At 39.3% G+C, this 23787-nt stretch overlaps 1 protein-coding gene across 3 annotated transcripts in view; it reads left to right on the forward strand.

The window, feature by feature from the left end:
- Window positions 1–23787, forward strand: part of BANF1 (barrier to autointegration nuclear assembly factor 1) — a 32007-nt gene that overhangs the window by 120 nt on the left and 8100 nt on the right. The window contains exon 1 of one of the 3 annotated variants that reach the window (XM_068130059.1): window positions 1–14. This exon is cut by the window's left edge and continues 120 nt beyond it. The gene's annotated coding sequence lies outside the window, so the exon portion shown is untranslated. Of the gene's footprint in view, window positions 15–17609; window positions 17753–23787 lie in introns of those variants that run through there. The other 2 variants (XM_068130058.2, XM_068130057.2) reach the window with 2 other exon arrangements.

Here is a 23787-nt window from a genome sequence, read left to right on the forward strand (position 1 = left end):
CGGAAGCGGAAAGGGTGGGTGCACGGAGTTTGCTTATGCTTATGCTGATGCAGATGCAGCACTGCACCGCACCGCACTGTACCGCACCGCACTGTACCGCACTGTACTGCACTGACTGTACTGTAAAAAAATCAACCTTCGGGGACGCATGAAATATGTAACGGTTTGTTTGGATTTCATCCCAGGCTCTTGATCCCAGGAAAAGTGAAAGGAAAATGTTGTTGTTGTCGTCAGCATGGTGTTTGTTGCATCGATTTGTGCAAATGTGTAGATTCTAAAAAAAAAATCATCCGCTGTAGAATGTCTTCAAGATTTTGACGTCGACTCTGATGAAAGGATCTAAAGTACCGGTACAACATTGTCGTGATTCAATCCTCATCTCTCGTCTGCTGTCCGGGCCTGTCTATTATTTACAATTTATCTTATTCTTGATAAGTTAAGCATTATGTTTACAATTTATCTTATTCTTGATAAGTTAAGCATTATATTTACAATTAATCTTATTTTTGATAAGTTAAGCATTATATTTACAATTTATCTTATTCTTGATAAGTTAAGCATTATATTTACAATTTATCTTATTTTTGATAAGTTAAGCATTATATTTACAATTTATCTTATTCTTGATAAGTTAAGCATTATATTTACAATTTATCTTATTCTTGATAAGTTAAGCATTATATTTACAATTTATCTTATTCTTGATAAGTTAAGCATTATGTTTACAATTTACCTTATTCTTGATAAGTTAAGCATTATATTTACAATTTATCTTATTCTTGATAAGTTAAGCATTATATTTACAATTTATCTTATTCTTGATAAGTTAAGCATTATATTTACAATTTATCTTATTCTTGATAAGTTAAGCATTATATTTACAATTTATCTTATTCTTGATAAGTTAAGCATTATATTTACAATTTATCTTATTCTTGATAAGTTAAGCATTATATTTACAATTTATCTTATTCTTGATAAGTTAAGCATTATATTTACAATTTATCTTATTTTTGATAAGTTAAGCATTATATTTACAATTTATCTTATTCTTGATAAGTTAAGCATTATATTTACAATTTATCTTATTCTTGATAAGTTAAGCATTATATTTACAATTTATCTTATTCTTGATAAGTTAAGCATTATGTTTACAATTTACCTTATTCTTGATAAGTTAAGCATTATGTTTACAATTTACCTTATTCTTGATAAGTTAAGCATTATATTTACAATTTATCTTATTCTTGATAAGTTAAGCATTATATTTACAATTTATCTTATTTTTGATAAGTTAAGCATTATATTTACAATTTATCTTATTCTTGATAAGTTAAGCATTATATTTACAATTTACCTTATTCTTGATAAGTTAAGCATTATATTTACAATTTATCTTATTCTTGATAAGTTAAGCATTATATTTACAATTTATCTTATTCTTGATAAGTTAAGCATTATATTTACAATTTATCTTATTCTTGATAAGTTAAGCATTATGTTTACAATTTATCTTATTTTTGATAAGTTAAGCATTATATTTACAATTTATCTTATTTTTGATAAGTTAAGCATTATATTTACAATTTATCTTATTTTTGATAAGTTAAGCATTATATTTACAATTTATCTTATTTTTGATAAGTTAAGCATTATATTTACAATTTATCTTATTTTTGATAAGTTAAGCATTATATTTACAATTTATCTTATTTTTGATAAGTTAAGCATTATCTATCTATAATTCCAGTAATCTCTGTCTGTCTGTCTGTACGTCTGTACGTTTGTTTGTTTGTCTGTGACCGCTGTTTCTCGACAACTACCGGTCCGATATACTTTTAACTTGCCAGGTATATTGCTGGGGACCCGAGGATGTGCCTTTTCAAGGTTTCATATTAATCGGACAATTACTTACCGAGCTATGTCCAAAAAACGATTCAACCAATCAGAGAGCAGCGAACGATCGCGTGTGCCGAACGTGGCGGACACACTCTGCCTCGGATGGCACATTTGAGAGCGTATTCATTTATTTCACGTTTGCAAACTATGTTGGCGTTAAACTATGTTTTAATAAAGTTTTAAAACTAATAAAAACGAATTTGCGATTCATTCGCTTTCCTGCGCGTTTGTGCACGCGATGGCGATTGCTTTACCAAACTCCGGAAGCCGTTCGCTTTGGACCAAACCATTGCATGTAAATAGAGGGGGGGGTTCTGTGGTCGTTGCGAATGGACCAAACCATTCATGTAAATAGAGGGGGGGGATTGTCACTGTACTCGCAAGCCGTTCGCCGTTCGCTTTGGCGTTGCGAATGAACCAAACCATTTCATGTAAATAGAGGGGGGGGGATATAATTTTAGATAGATATATAGTACGGGCATATATATAGTACGGGCATGCCCTAGTCTATCTATAATTCCAGTAATCTCTGTACGTTTGTACGTTTGTACGTTTGTACGTCTGTACGTCTGTACGTCTGTACGTTTGTCTGTGACCGCTGTTTCTCGACAACTACCGGTCCGATATACTTGAAACTTGCCAGGTATATTGCTGGGGACCCGAGGATGTGCCTTTTCAAGGTTTGAAATTAATCGGACAAGTACTTACCGAGCTATGGCGATTTAGCCGTTCGCCGTTCGCTTTGCCGTTGCGAATGGACCAAACCATTCATGTAAATAGAGGGGGGGGGGGGGTTCTGTGGTCGTTCGCTTTGGCTTTGCGAATGGACCAAACCATTCATGTAAATAGAGGGGGGGGTTCTGTGGTCGTTCGCTTTGGCTTTGCGAATGGACCAAACCATTCATGTAAATAGAGGGGGGGGTTCTGTGGTCGTTGCGAATGGACCAAACCATTCACATCGAATCATCGAATCACATCGAATGGACCAAACCGTTCGCTTTGGACCAAACCATTGCATGTAAATAGAGGGGGGGGTTCTGTGGTCGTTGCGAATGGACCAAACCATTTCATGTAAATAGAGGGGGGGGGGATATAATTTTAGATATATATATAGTACGGGCATTGGCAAGGAACGGGCACCCACGTACGGGCAATGCCCTAGTATTTACAATTTATCTTATTTTTGATAAGTTAAGCATTATCTATCTATAATTCCAGTAATCTCTGTACGTTTGTACGTTTGTACGTCTGTACGTCTGTACGTCTGTACGTCTGTACGTCTGTTTGTCTGTGACCGCTGTTTCTCGACAACCACGGGTCCGATATACTTTTAACTTGCCAGGTATATTGCTGGGGACCCGAGGATGTGCCTTTTCAAGGTTTCATATTAATCGGACAATTACTTACCGAGCTATGTCCAAAAAACGATTCAACCAATCAGAGAGCAGCGAACGATCGCGTGTGCCGAACGTGGAGGACACACTCTGCCTCGGATGGCACATTTGAGAGCGTATTCATTTATTTCACGTTTGCAAACTATGTTGGCGTTAAACTATGTTTTAAAACTAATAAAACCGAATTTGCGATTCATTCGCTTTCCTGCGCGTTTGTGCACGCGATGGCGATTTCTTTACCAAACTCCGGAAGCCGTTCGCTTTGGACCAAACCATTGCATGTAAATAGAGGGGGGGGATTGTCACCGTACTCGCAAGCCGTTCGCTTTGGACCAAACCATTTCATGTAAATAGAGGGGGGGGATATAATTTTAGATATAGATATAGTACGGGCAATGCCCTAGTATTTACAATTTATCTTATTTTTGATAAGTTAAGCATTATATTTACAATTTATCTTATTCTTGATAAGTTAAGCATTATATTTACAATTTATCTTATTCTTGATAAGTTAAGCATTATATTTACAATTTATCTTATTCTTGATAAGTTAAGCATTATATTTACAATTTATCTTATTTTTGATAAGTTAAGCATTATATTTACAATTTATCTTATTCTTGATAAGTTAAGCATGATATTTACAATTTATCTTATTCTTGATAAGTTAAACATTATATTTACAATTTATCTTATTTTTGATAAGTTAAGCATTATATTTACAATTTATCTTATTTTTGATAAGTTAAGCATTATATTTACAATTTATCTTATTCTTGATAAGTTAAACATTATATTTACAATTTACCTTATTCTTGATAAGTTAAGCATTATATTTACAATTTATCTTATTCTTGATAAGTTAAGCATTATATTTACAATTCATCTTATTTTTGATAAGTTAAGCATTATATTTACAATTTATCTTATTCTTGATAAGTTAAGCATTATATTTACAATTTATCTTATTCTTGATAAGTTAAGCATTATATTTACAATTTATCTTATTTTTGATAAGTTAAGCATTATATTTACAATTTTTTTTTTGTTTGTTTTTGTTTTTTTTGTATACAAGATCGAGGCTCGTGAAAGAGCGAACATTAATCACACAGAAAGACAAACAGACACACAAAACAAATAACATCGGGAGCGGTAGACAAGATGGGGAGAGAGGGGGAAGGACACAAACACAACATTTGAGAGCAGGGACCGAGAGACATGGAGACATCGAGAGAACTGTGGGAGGGAGAGGGCTTTGGGGGGAAGGCATGGGAAGGGGGGGGGGTGGGAGAGGTATAAAACATATGGACACTGCCAAGACTTCCAGGAAGGAAGTTGGAATTTCAAACAAGGTGGATCTGGGGTGAATTAGTGGGGGTAGAAAAGATCAAGGTTTTGGATGGGGGAAGATAAGAGATGGTGGTGAACAGCTGTTTTGAAGACCTGGAGGGAGGAGTGTGATTGAAGTGAGTGTGGGAGTTTGTTCCAGAGGCGGGAGAAAAGAGGAATGAAAGAGTGAAGGTGAGCAGAGAGCCGAGATTTCGGCAGTTTAACCATCAGAGGGTGGCTGGCAGATCTTGTGCGACCTGTAGGAATATTTGGGGGACAGAGCACAGAGAGAGCTGGGGGAGCAAGGCCGGAGAGGAGTCGGTAGAAGACAGAAAGACCACCTACCTGCCTACGGTGAGTGAGTGAAAGGCCCTCAGAGATAGCTTCATCGCGGGAGATTCCATTGATTCTGAAAGCTTTGGATTCAACAGCGTGAAGCCGAGCCAGGTGTGAGGCAGGAGCACCAGCCCATAGGGGAGAACAGTATTCCATTGAGCTGCGGATGAAAGCCTTGTATGTGGTGAGGAGCTCAGGTGTGCCTAGGAAGGACTTCGCACGACGGAGGATGCCCAGTCGGCGACTGGCTTTGGAGGCCAGCTTGGAAATGTGGTTTTCCCAAGAAAGATCATGGCAGATGGTGAGACCCAAAAGCTTGAGCGACAGAACTTCTTGGAGAGGATTGTTGAGAAAGTAGATGGGAGGGTTGTCCAGTCGATCTTTTCGGAGAGACATAGTAAGAGTGTGAGATTTGTCAGGATTGAAAGACATGTTCCACATGTTTGACCAGTCTGTGATTTTGTCCAGGTCTTCAGAAAGTGAGGAGGCTGCAGACTGCCGATCTGAGGGAAGAGGAATGGAGCGGCAGAGAGTGGAGTCATCAGCAAAGAGATACAGAGGATTTTCCAGAGAGTCGGAGAGATCATTGATAAAGACCAGAAAAAGCACAGGGCCCAGCACACTGCCTTGGGGAACTCCAGCCTGAACGGGAAGGGGAGATGAGAGAAATCCATTCAGGGCCACACGTTGACTAAGACCAGAGAGGAAGTCCGCAAGCCATGCATGGAGATTTCCATGGATACCATAGGAGGAGAGTTTGGTGAGCAGAGCTGGGTGCCAGACCGTATCGAAGGCACGTGATATGTCAAGGGAGACAGCTCTGATTTCCTGTTTGGCATTGAGGACCTCCATCCATTGTTGAGACAGCAGAAGCAGCATGTCCAGAGTAGAGTGACCTGGTCTGAAACCAAATTGATGATCAGAGATCAAGCCATTGGAGAAGAGGAAAGATTTCATATCCGAAGCAATGATGGATTCCATGACTTTGCTGATAATTGGGAGCAGGCTGATTGGTCTGTAGTTGCAAGGATCTGTTTTTGCACCTTTTTTGTGTAAAGCGGTAATGTTTGCTGATTTCCAGGATGCTGGCAGATGACCTTGAGCAAAAGATAGGGTGAAAAGAACAGAGAGAGGGTGAGATAGAGCGGCAGAGCAGGATTTTAGGACCCGTGGGCTGATGCCATCTGGTCCAGTTGCAGAATCAGAGTCGAGGTTTGACAAAAACTCCTCCACCTTGTCAGGAGAGAAGGTCACAGAGTCCAGGAGCAGTTTGGTTCGACTGGGAAAGGTGGGAACAGAGAGAGATGGGTTTGGGACTAAGGATTTTGAGGCAAACACAGAGTTGAGGCATTCGGCTTTGTCACGTGCGATGTCAACTGTGTGGCCATTTGAGGTAAGGGAGGGGATGGAGGGGGAACAAACACCAGAAACGGATTTGACCAGACGCCACCAGGATTTGGAGGAAGGAGACAGGTTTGAGAGTTCATTCTTGAGTGAGGAGAGATAGTGCTTCCTGGCACTCCTGAGGGTAGACACACACTTGTTCCGAGCTTGGTGGAAGGAACTTTATCTTATAATTTATCTTATTCTTGATAAGTTAAGCATTATATTTACAATTTATCTTATTCTTGATAAGTTAAGCATTATATTTACAATTTATCTTATTCTTGATAAGTTAAGCATTATATTTACAATTTATCTTATTCTTGATAAGTCAAACATTATATTTACAATTTACCTTATTCTTGATAAGTTAAGCATTATATTTACAATTTATCTTATTCTTGATAAGTTAAGCATTATATTTACAGTTCATCTTATTTTTGATAAGTTAAGCATTATATTTACAATTTATCTTATTTTTGATAAGTTAAGCATTATATTTACAATTTATCTTATTCTTGATAAGTTAAGCATTATATTTACAATTTATCTTATTCTTGATAAATTAAGCATTATATTTACAATTTATCTTATTCTTGATAAGTCAAGCATTATGTTTACAATTTATCTTATTCTTGATAAGTTAAACATTATATTTACAATTTGCCTTATTCTTGATAAGTTAAGCATTATATTTACAATTTATCTTATTCTTGATAAATTAAGCATTATATTTACAATTTATCTTATTCTTGATTAGTTAAGCATTATGTTTACAATTTATCTTATTTTTGATAAGTTAAGCATTATATTTACAATTTACCTTATTCTTGATAAGTTAAGCATTATATTTACAATTTATCTTATTCTTGATAAGTTAAGCATTATATTTACAATTCATCTTATTCTTGATAAGTTAAGCATTATATTTACAATTCATCTTATTCTTGATAAGTTAAGCATTATGTTTACAATTTATCTTATTCTTGATAAGTTAAGCATTATATTTACAATTTATCTTATTCTTGATAAGTTAAGCATTATATTTACAATTTATCTTATTCTTGATAAGTTAAGCATTATGTTTACAATTTATCTTATTTTTGATAAGTTAAGCATTATATTTACAATTTACCTTATTCTTGATAAGTTAAGCATTATATTTACAATTTATCTTATTCTTGATAAGTTAAGCATTATATTTACAATTCATCTTATTCTTGATAAGTTAAGCATTATGTTTACAATTTATCTTATTCTTGATAAGTTAAGCATTATATTTACAATTTATCTTATTCTTGATAAGTTAAGCATTATATTTACAATTTATCTTATTCTTGATAAATTAAGCATTCTATTTACAATTTATCTTACTTTTGATAAATCAAGCATTATATTTACAATTTATCTTATTTTTGATAAGTTAAGCATTATATTTACAATTTATCTTATTTTTGATAAGTTAAGCATTATATTTACAATTTACCTTATTCTTGATAAGTTAAGCATTATATTTACAATTTATCTTATTCTTGATAAGTTAAGCATTATATTAACAATTTATCTTATTCTTGATAAGTTAAGCATGATATTTACAATTAATCTTATTTTTGATAAGTTAAGCATTATATTTACAATTTATCTTCTTTTTGATAAGTTAAGCATTATATTTACAATTTATCTTCTTTTTGATAAGTTAAGCATTATATTTACAATTTATCATATGTTTGATATGTTAAGCATTATATTTACAATTTATCTTATTCTTGATAAGTTAAGCATTATATTTACAATTTATCTTATTCTTGATAAGTTAAGCATTATATTTACAATTTATCTTATTCTTGATAAGTTAAGCATTATATTTACAATTTATCTTATTTTTGATAAGTTAAGAATTATGTTTACAATTTATCTTATTTTTGATAAGTTAAGCATTATATTTACAATTTCTCTTATTCTTGATAAGTTAAGCATTATATTAACAATTTATCTTATTCTTGATAAGTTAAGCATGATATTGTTATGGATATGAGAATTGTGTTTAATTGTTGTAAAATATCACCCTCCTTCCTCCATTTGTTGTGTATAAGGGTCAAAGGTCGTTCCCGTAGTTATTCCATATACAATCACGTAGCCAATCATAGATTTCCTTTGTTCAGTAGTTATCTCCTTATTATGTGTATTAGGTTAAGGTTCTGTCTTCCCACTAGTTAACACTGCATTGCACCAAATTGGAACAAGGTAGAATCCCTTTTCAAATTCCCCAAAGCCTCCACTTCCAAACGCATTCCCCTTTTGGCATCAATTGCCAACTGCATTGGGCGGTTTTCCGCGTGCGGTTTTCTGCATTCGCCGCTGCTGCTTTGTGGTTTTCGCTGCAAAACACCACCATTGAACACGTGGTCAGATCGGAGAAGAAGGGGGAGGAGCGGCCGAATCCAGGGCGTTGGCCGCCGATCATCATCAAAGGTGGAGCGAAAGAGCCCGTGCCAGCCAACCGGCACTGCAGTGAGTGACCCGGTAAGCGTGCCCTGGGAGCCCGCGGATTGATCTTGAGGCGCGCTATAAAAGCGCGCGCGGAAGCCTCTGAGACAGAGTCGGAGAGAGAGCATCCAGGCGGTCAAGTGCTGCGGTGAAGAGAGAGAGAGAGACGCGGCAGATGAGGCCAGAGGCAGTACCACGAGCAGTACCACGCAGCTTTGACTCCACCAGGCAGCTTTGACTCCACCAGCGGAGCTCGAACAACAGCAACAGCTTGAACCGGCGGAGCTCGTACCGCGGCAGCTCGCACGACCGCAGCTTGGGTGTTGACGGCGGTGCCGACCGTGGCCGCGGAGGAACGGAGCTGCAGCTCCTGGCCCGACCGTGACCCAGTTCCCGTGGACCTTCCTCTCCCTCCAGCTAGCCACCTCCAGCATTCGTTCCTGCCATCATCCCCGTGTAAGTGTGCTCGTAGTCTGTCTTTGTCTTGTCCTTGGGGTTAAGTAAGACTGTAATAGGTAAGCTAATTTGCACTGTGTCTCCTTCCATTCTTTCTGTCTTTATTTTCTTATCTTTCCTCCTCCTTGGTTTCTTTTGGTTGTAAATAATAGTAAATAAATCATATTCGTATTTCCTACCTTTGTTCTGCTCTTCTTCACATCCGTTCGTCTTTGTCTTTTCCCCATTGAAAACCTGTGGCACGATTTGGCCAACGTTCAAGGATCGGGTCTAGTCCTTGTTAATAGTTCATGCCGCAGTTGCTAAAACCGCTCGGCAATTAACATCTGTCCGCGGTATGAATGGGGCTGTGCACCTGCCTTTCCGGAGGTAGCTGGGCAGCGTCAGGGACCACATTGGTCAGTCATAAACGAGGGGATTAATCCCCCCTCGATAAGGGGAACAGAGGCCGACGTTGGGTTCCGTAACAATATTTACAATTTATCTTATTTTTGATAAGTTCAGCATTATATTTACAATTTATCTTATTTTTGATAAGTTAAGCATTATATTTACAATTTATCATATGTTTGATATGTTAAGCATTATATTTACAATTTATCTTATTCTTGATAAGTTAAGCATTATATTTACAATTTATCTTATTTTTGATAAGTTAAGCATTATATTTACAATTTATCTTATTTTTGATAAGTTTTTTTTTTTTTTTTTTTTTTTTTTTTTTGTATACAAGATCGAGGCTCGTGAAAGAGCGAACATTAATCACACAGAAAGACAAACAGACACATAAAACAAATAACATCGGGAGCGGTAGACAAGATGGGGAGAGAGGGGGAAGGACACAAACACAACATTTGAGAGCAGGGACCGAGAGACATGGAGACATCGAGAGATCTGTGGGAGGGAGAGGGCTTTGGGGGGGAGGCATGTGAAGGGGGGGGGGGGGGGTGGGAGAGGTATAAACATATGGACACTGCCAGGATTTCCAGGAAATAAGTTGGAATTTCAAACAAGGTGGATCTGGGGTGAATTAGTGGGGGTAGAAAAGATCAAGGTTATGGATGGGGGAAGATAAGAGATGGTGGTGAACAGCTGTTTTAAAGACCTGGAGGGAGGAGAGGGATTGAAGGGAGTGTGGGAGTTTGTTCCACAGGCGGGAGAAAAGAGGAATGAAAGAGTGAAGGTGAGCAGAGAGCCGAGATTTCGGCAGTTTAACCATCAGAGGGTTGCTGGCAGATCTTGTGCGATGTGCGAAGTTAAGCATTATATTTACAATTTATCTTATTTTTGATAAGTTAAGCATTATATTTACAATTTATCGTATTCTTGATAAGTTAAGCATTATATTTACAATTTATCTTATTCTTGATAAGTTAAGCATTATATTTACAATTTATCTTATTCTTGATAAGTTAAGCATTATATTTACAATTTATCTTATTCTTGATAAGTTAAGCATTATCTTCTATCTATAATTCCAGTAATCTCTGTCTGTCTGTCTGTACGTCTGTACGTTTGTTTGTTTGTCTGTGACCGCTGTTTCTCGACAACTACCGGTCCGATATACTTTTAACTTGCCAGGTATATTGCTGGGGACCCGAGGATGTGCCTTTTCAAGGTTTCATATTAATCGGACAATTACTTACCGAGCTATGTCCAAAAAACGATTCAACCAATCAGAGAGCAGCGAACGATCGCGTGTGCCGAACGTGGCGGACACACTCTGCCTCGGATGGCACATTTGAGAGCGTATTCATTTATTTCACGTTTGCAAACTATGTTGGCGTTAAACTATGTTTTAATAAAGTTTTAAAACTAATAAAAACGAATTTGCGATTCATTCGCTTTCCTGCGCGTTTGTGCACGCGATGGCGATTGCTTTACCAAACTCCGGAAGCCGTTCGCTTTGGACCAAACCATTGCATGTAAATAGAGGGGGGGGTTCTGTGGTCGTTGCGAATGGACCAAACCATTCATGTAAATAGAGGGGGGGGGATTGTCACTGTACTCGCAAGCCGTTCGCCGTTCGCTTTGGCGTTGTGAATGAACCAAACCATTTCATGTAAATAGAGGGGGGGGATATAATTTTAGATAGATATATAGTACGGGCATATATATAGTACGGGCATGCCCTAGTCTATCTATAATTCCAGTAATCTCTGTACGTTTGTACGTTTGTACGTTTGTACGTCTGTACGTCTGTACGTCTGTACGTTTGTCTGTGACCGCTGTTTCTCGACAACTACCGGTCCGATATACTTGAAACTTGCCAGGTATATTGCTGGGGACCCGAGGATGTGCCTTTTCAAGGTTTGAAATTAATCGGACAAGTACTTACCGAGCTATGGCGATTTAGCCGTTCGCCGTTCGCTTTGCCGTTGCGAATGGACCAAACCATTCATGTAAATAGAGGGGGGGGGGTTCTGTGGTCGTTCGCTTTGGCTTTGCGAATGGACCAAACCATTCATGTAAATAGAGGGGGGGGTTCTGTGGTCGTTCGCTTTGGCTTTGCGAATGGACCAAACCATTCATGTAAATAGAGGGGGGGGTTCTGTGGTCGTTGCGAATGGACCAAACCATTCACATCGAATCATCGAATCACATCGAATGGACCAAACCGTTCGCTTTGGACCAAACCATTGCATGTAAATAGAGGGGGGGGTTCTGTGGTCGTTGCGAATGGACCAAACCATTTCATGTAAATAGAGGGGGGGGGGGATATAATTTTAGATATATATATAGTACGGGCATTGGCAAGGAACGGGCACCCACGTACGGGCAATGCCCTAGTATTTACAATTTATCTTATTTTTGATAAGTTAAGCATTATCTATCTATAATTCCAGTAATCTCTGTACGTTTGTACGTTTGTACGTCTGTACGTCTGTACGTCTGTACGTCTGTACGTCTGTTTGTCTGTGACCGCTGTTTCTCGACAACCACGGGTCCGATATACTTTTAACTTGCCAGGTATATTGCTGGGGACCCGAGGATGTGCCTTTTCAAGGTTTCATATTAATCGGACAATTACTTACCGAGCTATGTCCAAAAAACGATTCAACCAATCAGAGAGCAGCGAACGATCGCGTGTGCCGAACGTGGAGGACACACTCTGCCTCGGATGGCACATTTGAGAGCGTATTCATTTATTTCACGTTTGCAAACTATGTTGGCGTTAAACTATGTTTTAAAACTAATAAAACCGAATTTGCGATTCATTCGCTTTCCTGCGCGTTTGTGCACGCGATGGCGATTTCTTTACCAAACTCCGGAAGCCGTTCGCTTTGGACCAAACCATTGCATGTAAATAGAGGGGGGGGATTGTCACCGTACTCGCAAGCCGTTCGCTTTGGACCAAACCATTTCATGTAAATAGAGGGGGGGGATATAATTTTAGATATAGATATAGTACGGGCAATGCCCTAGTCTATCTATAATTCCAGTAATCTCTGTACGTTTGTACGTTTGTACGTTTGTACGTCTGTACGTCTGTACGTCTGTACGTTTGTCTGTGACCGCTGTTTCTCGACAACTACCGGTCCGATATACTTGAAACTTGCCAGGTATATTGCTGGGGACCCGAGGATGTGCCTTTTCAAGGTTTGAAATTAATCGGACAAGTACTTACCGAGCTATGGCGATTTAGCCGTTCGCCGTTCGCTTTGCCGTTGCGAATGGACCAAACCATTCATGTAAATAGAGGGGGGGGGGGGGTTCTGTGGTCGTTCGCTTTGGCTTTGCGAATGGACCAAACCATTCATGTAAATAGAGGGGGGGGGGGGTTCTGTGGTCGTTCGCTTTGGCTTTGCGAATGGACCAAACCATTCATGTAAATAGAGGGGGGGGGGGTTCTGTGGTCGTTGCGAATGGACCAAACCATTCACATCGAATCATCGAATCACATCGAATGGACCAAACCGTTCGCTTTGGACCAAACCATTGCATGTAAATAGAGGGGGGGGTTCTGTGGTCGTTGCGAATGGACCAAACCATTTCATGTAAATAGAGGGGGGGGGGGGATATAATTTTAGATATATATATAGTACGGGCATTGGCAAGGAACGGGCACCCACGTACGGGCAATGCCCTAGTATTTACAATTTATCTTATTTTTGATAAGTTAAGCATTATCTATCTATAATTCCAGTAATCTCTGTACGTTTGTACGTTTGTACGTCTGTACGTCTGTACGTCTGTACGTCTGTACGTCTGTTTGTCTGTGACCGCTGTTTCTCGACAACCACGGGTCCGATATACTTTTAACTTGCCAGGTATATTGCTGGGGACCCGAGGATGTGCCTTTTCAAGGTTTCATATTAATCGGACAATTACTTACCGAGCTATGTCCAAAAAACGATTCAACCAATCAGAGAGCAGCGAACGATCGCGTGTGCCGAACGTGGAGGACACACTCTGCCTCGGATGGCACATTTGAGAGCGTATTCATTTATTTCACGTTTGCAAACTATGTTGGCGTTAAACTATGTTTTAAAACTAATAAAACCGAATTTGCGATTCATTCGCTTTCCTGCGCGTTTGTGCACGCGATGGCGATTTCTTTACCAAACTCCGGAAGCCGTTCGCTTTGGACCAAACCATTGCATGTAAATAGAGGGGGGGGATTGTCACCGTACTCGCAAGCCGTTCGCTTTGGACCAAACCATTTCATGTAAATAGAGGGGGGGGATATAATTTTAGATATAGATATAGTACGGGCAATGCCCTAGTCTATCTATAATTCCAGTAATCTCTGTACGTTTGTACGTTTGTACGTCTGTACGTCTGTACGTTTGTCTGTGACCGCTGTTTCTCGACAACTACCGGTCCGATATACTTGAAACTTGCCAGGTATATTGCTGGGGACCCGAGGATGTGCCTTTTCAAGGTTTGAAATTAATCGGACAAGTACTTACCGAGCTATGGCGATTTAGCCGTTCGCCGTTCGCTTTGCCGTTGCGAATGGACCAAACCATTCATGTAAATAGAGGGGGGGGGGGGGGTTCTGTGGTCGTTCGCTTTGGCTTTGTGAATGGACCAAACCATTCATGTAAATAGAGGGGGGGGTTCTGTGGTCGTTCGCTTTGGCTTTGCGAATGGACCAAACCATTCATGTAAATAGAGGGGGGGGGGGGTTCTGTGGTCGTTGCGAATGGACCAAACCATTGTTTTTTTTTTGCAGTTTTTTTTTTTTTTGCAGTTTTTTTTTTTTTGCAAGGAACGGGCACCCACGTACGGGCACGTCCTAGCTTATATATAGTACGGGCATGCCCTAGTATTTACAATTTATCTTATTTTTGATAAGTTAAGCATTATGTTTACAATTTATCTTATTTTTGATAAGTTAAGCATTATATTTACAATTTATATATGTTTGATGAGTTAAGCATTATATTTACAATTTATCATATGTTTGATATGTTAAGCATTATATTTACAATTTATCTTATTCTTGATAAGTTAAGCATTCTATTTACAATTTATCTTATTCTTGATAAGTTAAGCATTATATTTACAATTTATCTTATTCTTGATAAATTAAGCATTCTATTTACAATTTATCTTATTCTTGATAAGTTAAGCATTATATTTACAATTTATCTTATTTTTGATAAGTTAAGCATTCTATTTACAATTTATCTTATTTTTGATAAATTAAGCATTCTATTTACAATTCATCTTATTCTTGATAAGTTAAGCATTCTATTTACAATTTATCTTATTCTTGATAAATTAAGCATTCTATTTACAATTTATCTTATTCTTGATAAGTTAAGCATTATATTTACAATTTATCTTATTTTTGATAAGTTAAGCATTCTATTTACAATTTATCTTATTTTTGATAAGTTAAGCATTATATTTACAATTTATCTTATTCTTGATAAGTTAAGCATTATATTTACAATTTATCTTATTTTTGATAAGTTAAGCATTCTATTTACAATTTATCTTATTTTTGATATGTTAAGCATTATATTTACAATTTATCTTATTCTTGATAAATTAAGCATTCTATTTACAATTCATCTTATTCTTGATAAGTTAAGCATTATATTTACAATTCATCTTATTCTTGATAAATTAAGCATTCTATTTACAATTTATCTTATTCTTGATAAGTTAAGCATTATATTTACAATTTATCTTATTTTTGATAAGTTAAGCATTCTATTTACAATTTATCTTATTTTTGATAAATTAAGCATTCTATTTACAATTTATCTTATTCTTGATAAGTTAAGCATTCTATTTACAATTTATCTTATTCTTGATAAATTAAGCATTCTATTTACAATTTATCTTATTCTTGATAAGTTAAGCATTATATTTACAATTTATCTTATTTTTGATAAGTTAAGCATTCTATTTACAATTTATCTTATTTTTGATAAGTTAAGCATTATATTTACAATTTATCTTATTCTTGATAAGTTAAGCATTATATTTACAATTTATCTTATTTTTGATAAGTTAAGCATTCTATTTACAATTTATCTTATTTTTGATAAGTTAAGCATTATATTTACAATTTATCTTATTCTTGATAAATTAAGCATTCTATTTACAATTTATCTTATTCTTGATAAGTTAAGCATTATATTTACAATTTATCTTATTTTTGATAAGTTAAGCATTCTATTTACAATTTATCTTATTTTTGATAAGTTAAGCATTCTATTTACAATTCATCTTATTCTTGATAAGTTAAACATTATATTTACAATTCATCTTATTTTTGATAAGTTAAGCATTCTATTTGCAATTTATCAGGACAGATTATGAAAGATATGACCATAGATCATAAGGAGGAAATGAGTAAAGATTCACAGAACTAGACACAAAAGTCAATTTGTATTGCCTTGTTAATTGACCTTGTTAATTGATCAAGTAAAGGATCACTTGATCCTTTAGCTTGTTATAATCGTTTGCTCAATGGCAAGAGTGAATGATTGAATAAACATGATCAACTCATGATAACAAAATTAACCACACTTTCGGTCTTTTTGTTATTTTGCAAATTGGCAAATTCATCAAAATTAAGCAGAATACACAATTCAATGTCAATCAAACAAATTTGAATACAATTGTCATACAATTCATAAAATTATAAGTCATAGCTAAATAAAACACATATAAAAGGAATTAAAGGCCATTTTGTTGCAAGGTGACAAAGGTTGTTGATTACCTTTTCGCCTTAATTTTCGTGTCCAAATGACATCAATTTGTTCGCCTTCACCTTCCCCGAATCTCACCTGAGTTATTAGATGTCCTTTGATTGTTAACTGTCTGTTTGTCCCTCCCGAAAAACATTTCTTTCTTTTTGTAAATTGCATGGATTTTTTTTACATCAGGACACATTTTTAGTACAATATTGATATTGCAATATACGTATACACAGTTCTCCACATATAGACAAGACTTGATTTTCAATATTTTTTAACGTCAAAAAAAAAAATAGTATAACGAATTAATGTGCAACTTAAACTACTGTACCTTCATCTATCTATAATTCCAGTAATCTCTGTCTGTCTGTCTGTACGTTTGTTTGTTTGTCTGTGACCGCTGTTTCTCGACAACTACCGGTCCGATATACTTGAAACTTGCCAGGTATATTGCTGGGGACCCGAGGATGTGCCTTTTCAAGGTTTCATATTAATCGGACAATTACTTACCGAGCTATGTCCAAAAAACGATTCAACCAATCAGAGAGCAGCGAACGATCGCGTGTGCCGAACGTGGAGGACACACTCTGCCTCGGATGGCACATTTGAGAGCGTATTCATTTATTTCACGTTTGCAAACTATGTTGGCGTTAAACTATGTTTTAAAACTAATAAAACCGAATTTGCGATTCATTCGCTTTCCTGCGCGTTTGTGCACGCGATGGCGATTGCTTTACCAAACTCCGGAAGCCGTTCGCTTTGGACCAAACCATTGCATGTAAATAGAGGGGGGGGATTGTCACCACTCGCAAGCCGTTCGCTTTGGACCAAACCATTTCATGTAAATAGAGGGGGGGGATATAATTTTAGATATAGATATAGTACGGGCATGCCCTAGTGTAAAAAAATTCAAGTAGGTGGGTCACAAAAGGAAACAATTCAGTCATTCGGCCTGCAGTCTAGATGTCATGTGAAACGTTTCCTCGAAGTGACTGCGTTGTCCCTTTGTCTGCAGTTCAGGGACACATTATTATTGACTTGACCGATATATGAAAGCCATGGCGGTAGAGTCAGCAATAGGGTCCAGCACGACTCCAAGTCGAAAGGTTTAGCTATTTTTATTATGTTCCAAGTAATGGAGTTAATTTATAAATAAAGACAAATACAGTTAAAAAGGAGAACGAAAAGGAACCACACTAAAAATTACATCGAAGAGAAGTGATGAAGTATTTCCTGAAACGTGAGTTCATCCTCTGATGCCATTAGTTCTCTTCACAAGCGAGTGGTTTTATTTTTCCTGTCAGGGTAAGTTGTTCGCTATAATTCAATAAGGATTGTTTTGAGATAGATTGCAGGTTTTATGTTTGTATATCTATGGAGTGAATTCATAACATGAATCGGTGGACGAAGCGAGAGAGTTTGAACAATCACAATGGCATTTCTCTGCGACGAATACGACGGCCGAGGGACAAACGATGTCGAGATACGGACGGTGTCGAGGGATGTGGACGGTGTCGAGGGATGTGGACGGTGTCGAGGGATGTGGACGGTGTCGAGGGATGTGGACGGTGTCGAGGGATGTGGACGGTGTCGAGGGATGTGGACGGTGTCGAGGGATGTGGACGGTGGCGAGATGTGGACGGTGGCGAGGTATGTGGACGGTGGCGAGATGTGGACGGTGGCGAGATGTGGACGGTGGCGAGATGTGGACGGTGGCGAGATGTGGACGATGTCGAGGGATGTGGACGGTGGCGAGGGATGTGGACGGTGGCGAGGGATGTGGACGGTGGCGAGGGATGTGGACGGTGGCGAGGGATGTGGACGGTGGCGAGGGATGTGGACGGTGGCGAGGGATGTGGACGGTGGCGAGGGATGTGGACGGTGGCGAGGGATGTGGACGGTGGCGAGGGATGTGGACGGTGGCGAGGGATGTGGACGGTGGCGAGGGATGTGGACGGTGTCGAGATGTGGACGGTGGCGAGATGTGGACGGTGGCGAGATGTGGACGGTGGCGAGGGATGTGGACGGTGGCGAGGGATGTGGACGGTGGCGAGGGATGTGGACGGTGGCGAGGGATGTGGACGGTGGCGAGGGATGTGGACGGTGGCGAGATGTGGACGGTGGCGAGATGTGGACGGTGGCGAGATGTGGACGGTGGCGAGGGATGTGGACGGTGGCGAGGGATGTGGACGATGTCGAGATGTGGACGATGTCGAGATGTGGACGATGTCGAGATGTGGACGGTGTCGAGATGTGGACGGTGTCGAGAGATGTGGACGGTATGTCGAGAGATGTGGACGGTATGTCGAGAGATGTGGACGGTATGTCGAGAGATGTGGACGGTATGTCGAGAGATGTGGACGGTATGTCGAGAGATGTGGACGGTATGTCGAGAGATGTGGACGGTATGTCGAGAGATGTGGACGGTATGTCGAGAGATGTGGACGGTATGTCGAGAGATGTGGACGGTATGTCGAGATGTGGACGGTATGTCGAGATGTGGACGGTATGTCGAGATGTGGACGGTATGTCGAGATGTGGACGGTATGGCGAGATGTGGACGGTATGGCGAGATGTGGACGGTATGTCGAGATGTGGACGGTATGTCGAGATGTGGACGGTATGTCGAGATGTGGACGGTATGTCGAGGTACGTGGACGGTATGTCGAGGTACGTGGACGGTATGTCGAGGTACGTGGACGGTATGTCGAGGTACGTGGACGGTATGTCGAGGTACGTGGACGGTATGTCGAGGTACGTGGACGGTATGTCGAGGTACGTGGACGGTATGTCGAGGTACGTGGACGGTATGTCGAGGTACGTGGACGGTATGTCGAGGTACGTGGACGGTATGTCGAGGTACGTGGACGGTATGTCGAGGTACGTGGACGGTATGTCGAGGTACGTGGACGGTATGTCGAGGTACGTGGACGGTATGTCGAGGTACGTGGACGGTGTCGAGGGGTGTGTGCGTGCGTGCGTATATGAGCAAAGGTACATGGTGGGAGGGAGGAAGGGGGAGGTGGGTGCATACCTGAAATGAGCAATTTCTTTTGGAGTGTGTATTGATAGAAATGGGAATTCAGTGTAAATATTCAGTGAGCTAATGTCGCAATGGGTGCAGCTGGTAAACTCGACAACCTCGTTCTATTCTCTCAGCTAAGATTTCCAATCCATGCTTGTTGTACTTCCGAAGTACTGTTCAGGAGTGAGGGTGATCTTATCAAAGCTCAGCTGGGAAACTGGTTTACGTATGTTTTGGGCCTACAGCCTGACGGAAGATCACCAAAGTTCTCTCCATACCAACCGGCCACCTCCAGGCACCTATTCCTCTCCACATTGTTTCTTCAGCTCCGACCTTTCCCCTCTCTCTATATTCCCCAAAGCATTTCATTCTGGTTTCCCATTCGATGATCCCTAGATCAGTAGTTTCATTTTCACGGTTCAACATCAGTTTCACATTGAGATATCAGTTTATATTCATCATCGCAACTTGTGATGCGACGCGAATAGTGCACAGAAAAGGTCGGCAAAACCAAATTTTGGGAGGAAATGCTTTCCAATTATCTCAGGGATCCAAAGTTTTTTTTTTGTTTGTTTTTTTTCGGGTCATAAATAGGTCTAAAGTGTTTAAAGAAGCAAGGATCTTAAAACGGCCAAAAGGGCTCTGAAGGTGTTTCAGGACGATAGACCAAAAGCGGTCAAAAGTGTCCAAATGGTCTTAAATTGGCCAAAGTGTCTTAAAAAGTCAATAGGTCTGCAAAGTGTCAAAAGGTGTATATGTCTCAAAAGGGTCGAAATGGGTATGAAAGTGTCAAGGGTGTTAAGGTCTTGGGTTTAAAAGGGTCTAAGGAGTGTTAGGGGTCTAAATGGTCAAAGGGGTCTAAGGGATGTAAATTGTCTAAAGGGGCGAACGGAGTCTAAGGGCTTTTGTATACTGAATCGAGGCTCGTGAAAGAGCTAACATTTATTTCACAAACAAATCAACCAGACAAACAAAATATACAAAAAGAGGGAGCGGAAGACAAGATGGGGAGAGAAGGGGAAGCACACAACCACAACATTTGAGAGCAGGGAGAAGTGTGGGAGGGAGAGGGCTTGGGGGCAGGAGGCGTGGGAAGGGGGGGAGGGGGGTGGGAGAAGTATAAAACACAAGGGAACCGAAATTAGCGGGGGTAGAAAAGATCAAGGTTTTGGATGGGGGAGGATAAGAGATGGTGGTGAACAGCTGTTTTAAAGACCTGGAGGGTGAAGTGGGATTGAAGAGTGCGGGAGTTTGTTCCAGAGGCGGGAGAAAAGAGGAATGAAGGAGTGAAGGTGAGCAGAAAGTCTTGATTTTGGCAGTTTAACCATAAGAGGGTTGTTACAGGCAGATCTTGTGCGACCTGTAGGAAGCTTTAAGGGGTGTAAAGGAGTCTAAAGATGTTCTAAGGGGTGTAAAGGGTCAAAGGTTAATAAAGGGGTATAAAGGGTCTAAACTAAGTGTGTAAAGTAGTGAAGGTGCAGTAAAGAAATTAACTCGGGAGTGCAACACGATAATATCGGGCCAAATGGTATTGTATAAAACTTATTTTCAGGTATATCGTGGTTAAAAATCTGACGGTAGAAAGTTTTGTTGTGATTAACCTTGGGAGTTCAAAGCAGTATGATCCCAAACAAAGCAAAACAACAACTTACCTTGATGTGAGGATCAGGTAATCATTGGAGGTTCACCTGTTAGCCAGTGGCGGTTTGTAGTTGGTGTCACGTGGGTCCTTTTTTTGTACAAACTATTTTTCACCCTTGAGTGTGATGTTAAATGAGCAGTAAAATTACCTTTAAATCTATGTATAGGTTGTTTGTACTATTTTCGGTTTTTCAATAATTAGCACATTTGAGAGGTCATGTGACTCCTTCTTTCCCGAACTCACCAATCATGGTAACGTCTTAATTACGAGTTGTTTCTGACATATGATACCATATTTGATGATCGGAGCTCACAATCAAACTAATTATATTGATATCCGTGTTGAAATACGATAAAAATTGGGCTTTTTATAAAGATTTGTATATGTGGATCGACCCTCGGAGATCATAGTGACAGGGGGCGGCTCGGATGGTTTTATGTTATGAATTGTGAGAAAATAACTGTTTTAAAACCCCCATTTAGGTGCAGGGTGGTAAAAGATGTTGTCCGATAAAGTTTTGTGCCGATTATCCTTGGGAGCTCAGAGGAGTAGGTTCACAAACAAACGGACATTTCGCCTTTTTATATACAGTTTCAAAAGGAGGTGCAAAGCTCCCCTCCCTTTATAGAAGGGATCGTTTCTCTGGATGAAACTTTAACATAACAACAACAACATGCATTTTAAGGCCAATTTTCCCTGCTAGAGCAGGGGTTAGCCTTGGGGTCCCCATGACTATCTTCTCCATTTTGCCCTATTTTCTGCATCTCTCCTTGTTAACCCCCTTGCCCGCATTTCTTCTTCCACCACCTTTAGCCAAGTCTTTCTCGGTCTTCCTGGTCCTCTACTTCCTTCCACATTCATTTCCATCACTCTTCTCAACCAGTCACGTTCATCCTTCCTCAACACATGACCAAACCATCTTAACCTGTTCCTCTTCACAGCATCCATCACAGGCTCTATTCCCATCATCTTTTGCAATTAATTTGTCTTCCTCGCTCTCAACGATACTCCACACATCCACCGAACCATTCACATTTCCACCCTTTCCAGCCTTCGTTGCTGCTCTACGTTCATTACCCATGTCTCGCTCGAGTTTAACAACATCACATTTAATGAAACTTTAACATGGGAACTGAAAACTCGTTTCTTGGCTTCTATTGGACAAAATCTGCTGCAAATTTCAGAAGTAAATGCTTTGTACATTGAGGTAATATGTTCCAAATTTCAGCAACGTCCGTTTCTGCATTCTTGAGTTTTATTTTAAAATTCTTCAAATTCACGTTGGTGTCTGTCAGTCCGTCCGTCCGTCCAAAATGTGTTGGTGCTTATAGCTCAAGAACTATACATTGAAACTAGCTGAAACTTGGAATATACATCGACGAATATACATCGTCTAATTAATGGCTTTTGAAACAAAATTCGACTACGGCAGTAATCAATATAGAATGAAGTTGTGTGCCGGAAGAATGAAAAAGGCACAAAAGTAATGGCGGCAAAAATATGTCTTTGTCCAGGATTGGATTGATCCTGTATTTCATGACGAGCAATGGGAGAGATTGTTCACAGTGTCAGGCAGGACCCCCATACAGACTCTGGGAAATAGGTTGGTTTTTAATTAGTGTAATTTCATTGATGAATGTGATGTCTCCATGTATTTTTTCATCCGTCGTTGTGATGGCCACTTGTAGTGTTCATAAAAAATGAACGACATTCTTGGGAAAAATTCCAGGGGCATAGAAAAGGCTCCTTCATATGGTATGCGCCATGTGGCAAACTATAGAAAAGAAGGGACATTCCCTTCATATAATATAATAAAGGAAGCGGGATTATTATGTGTTAGTTCTCACACGAGCTTCGAGTTGATATACAAATGTTTTTTTTTTGTTTGTTTTTTTTTGCTACATCTGTTGTGGTAAACTCACCCCGAACTTGCCGATAAAAAGGTGCGGTTAATACACTGGAAAATATGGTATATATATTATATATATATATACACACACATATCTATACACACACACACACACACACACACACACACACACACACACACACACACACACACACACACACACACACAGAGTTGCTTGCCACCTTCCAAGTGGAGGCATCTTTTTTTTTTCTTTTTTTTGTATACAAGATCGAGGCTCATGTAAGAGCTAACATTGATCAATAAAAAAAAGAAACTGACACATAACATATGATAAAGGGAGCAGGAGAACAAGATGGAGATCAAAGACATCGGGAGATCTGTGGGAGGTTGAGGGCTTGGGGAGTGGAGGCATGGGCAGGGGGGTGGGAGAGAGAGGTATAAAACACATGGACACTGCTAGGACCTCCAGGCAATAAGTCGGTATTTCAAAAAAGTGGATCTGTGGTCAATTAACGGGGGTAGAAAAGATCAAGGTTTTGGATGAGGGAAGATAAGAGATGGTGGTGAACAGCTATTTTAAAGACCTGGAGGGAGGAGTGGGATTGAAGAGAGTGAGGTAGTTTGTTCCAGAGGTGGGAGAAAAGAGGAATGAAAGAGTGAAGGTGAGTAGAGAGTTGATTTTGGCAGTTTAACCATAAGAGCATTGCAGGCAGATCTTGTGCGACCTGTAGGAATATTTGGGGGACAGAGCACAGAGAGAGCTGGGGGAGCAAGGCCAGAGAGGAGTCGGTAGAAGACAGAAA

Source organism: Myxine glutinosa, chromosome 11 (genome assembly GCF_964187855.1).
Source record: "Myxine glutinosa chromosome 11, kmMyxGlut1.1, whole genome shotgun sequence".
NCBI classification, from domain to species: Eukaryota; Metazoa; Chordata; class Myxini; order Myxiniformes; family Myxinidae; genus Myxine; species Myxine glutinosa.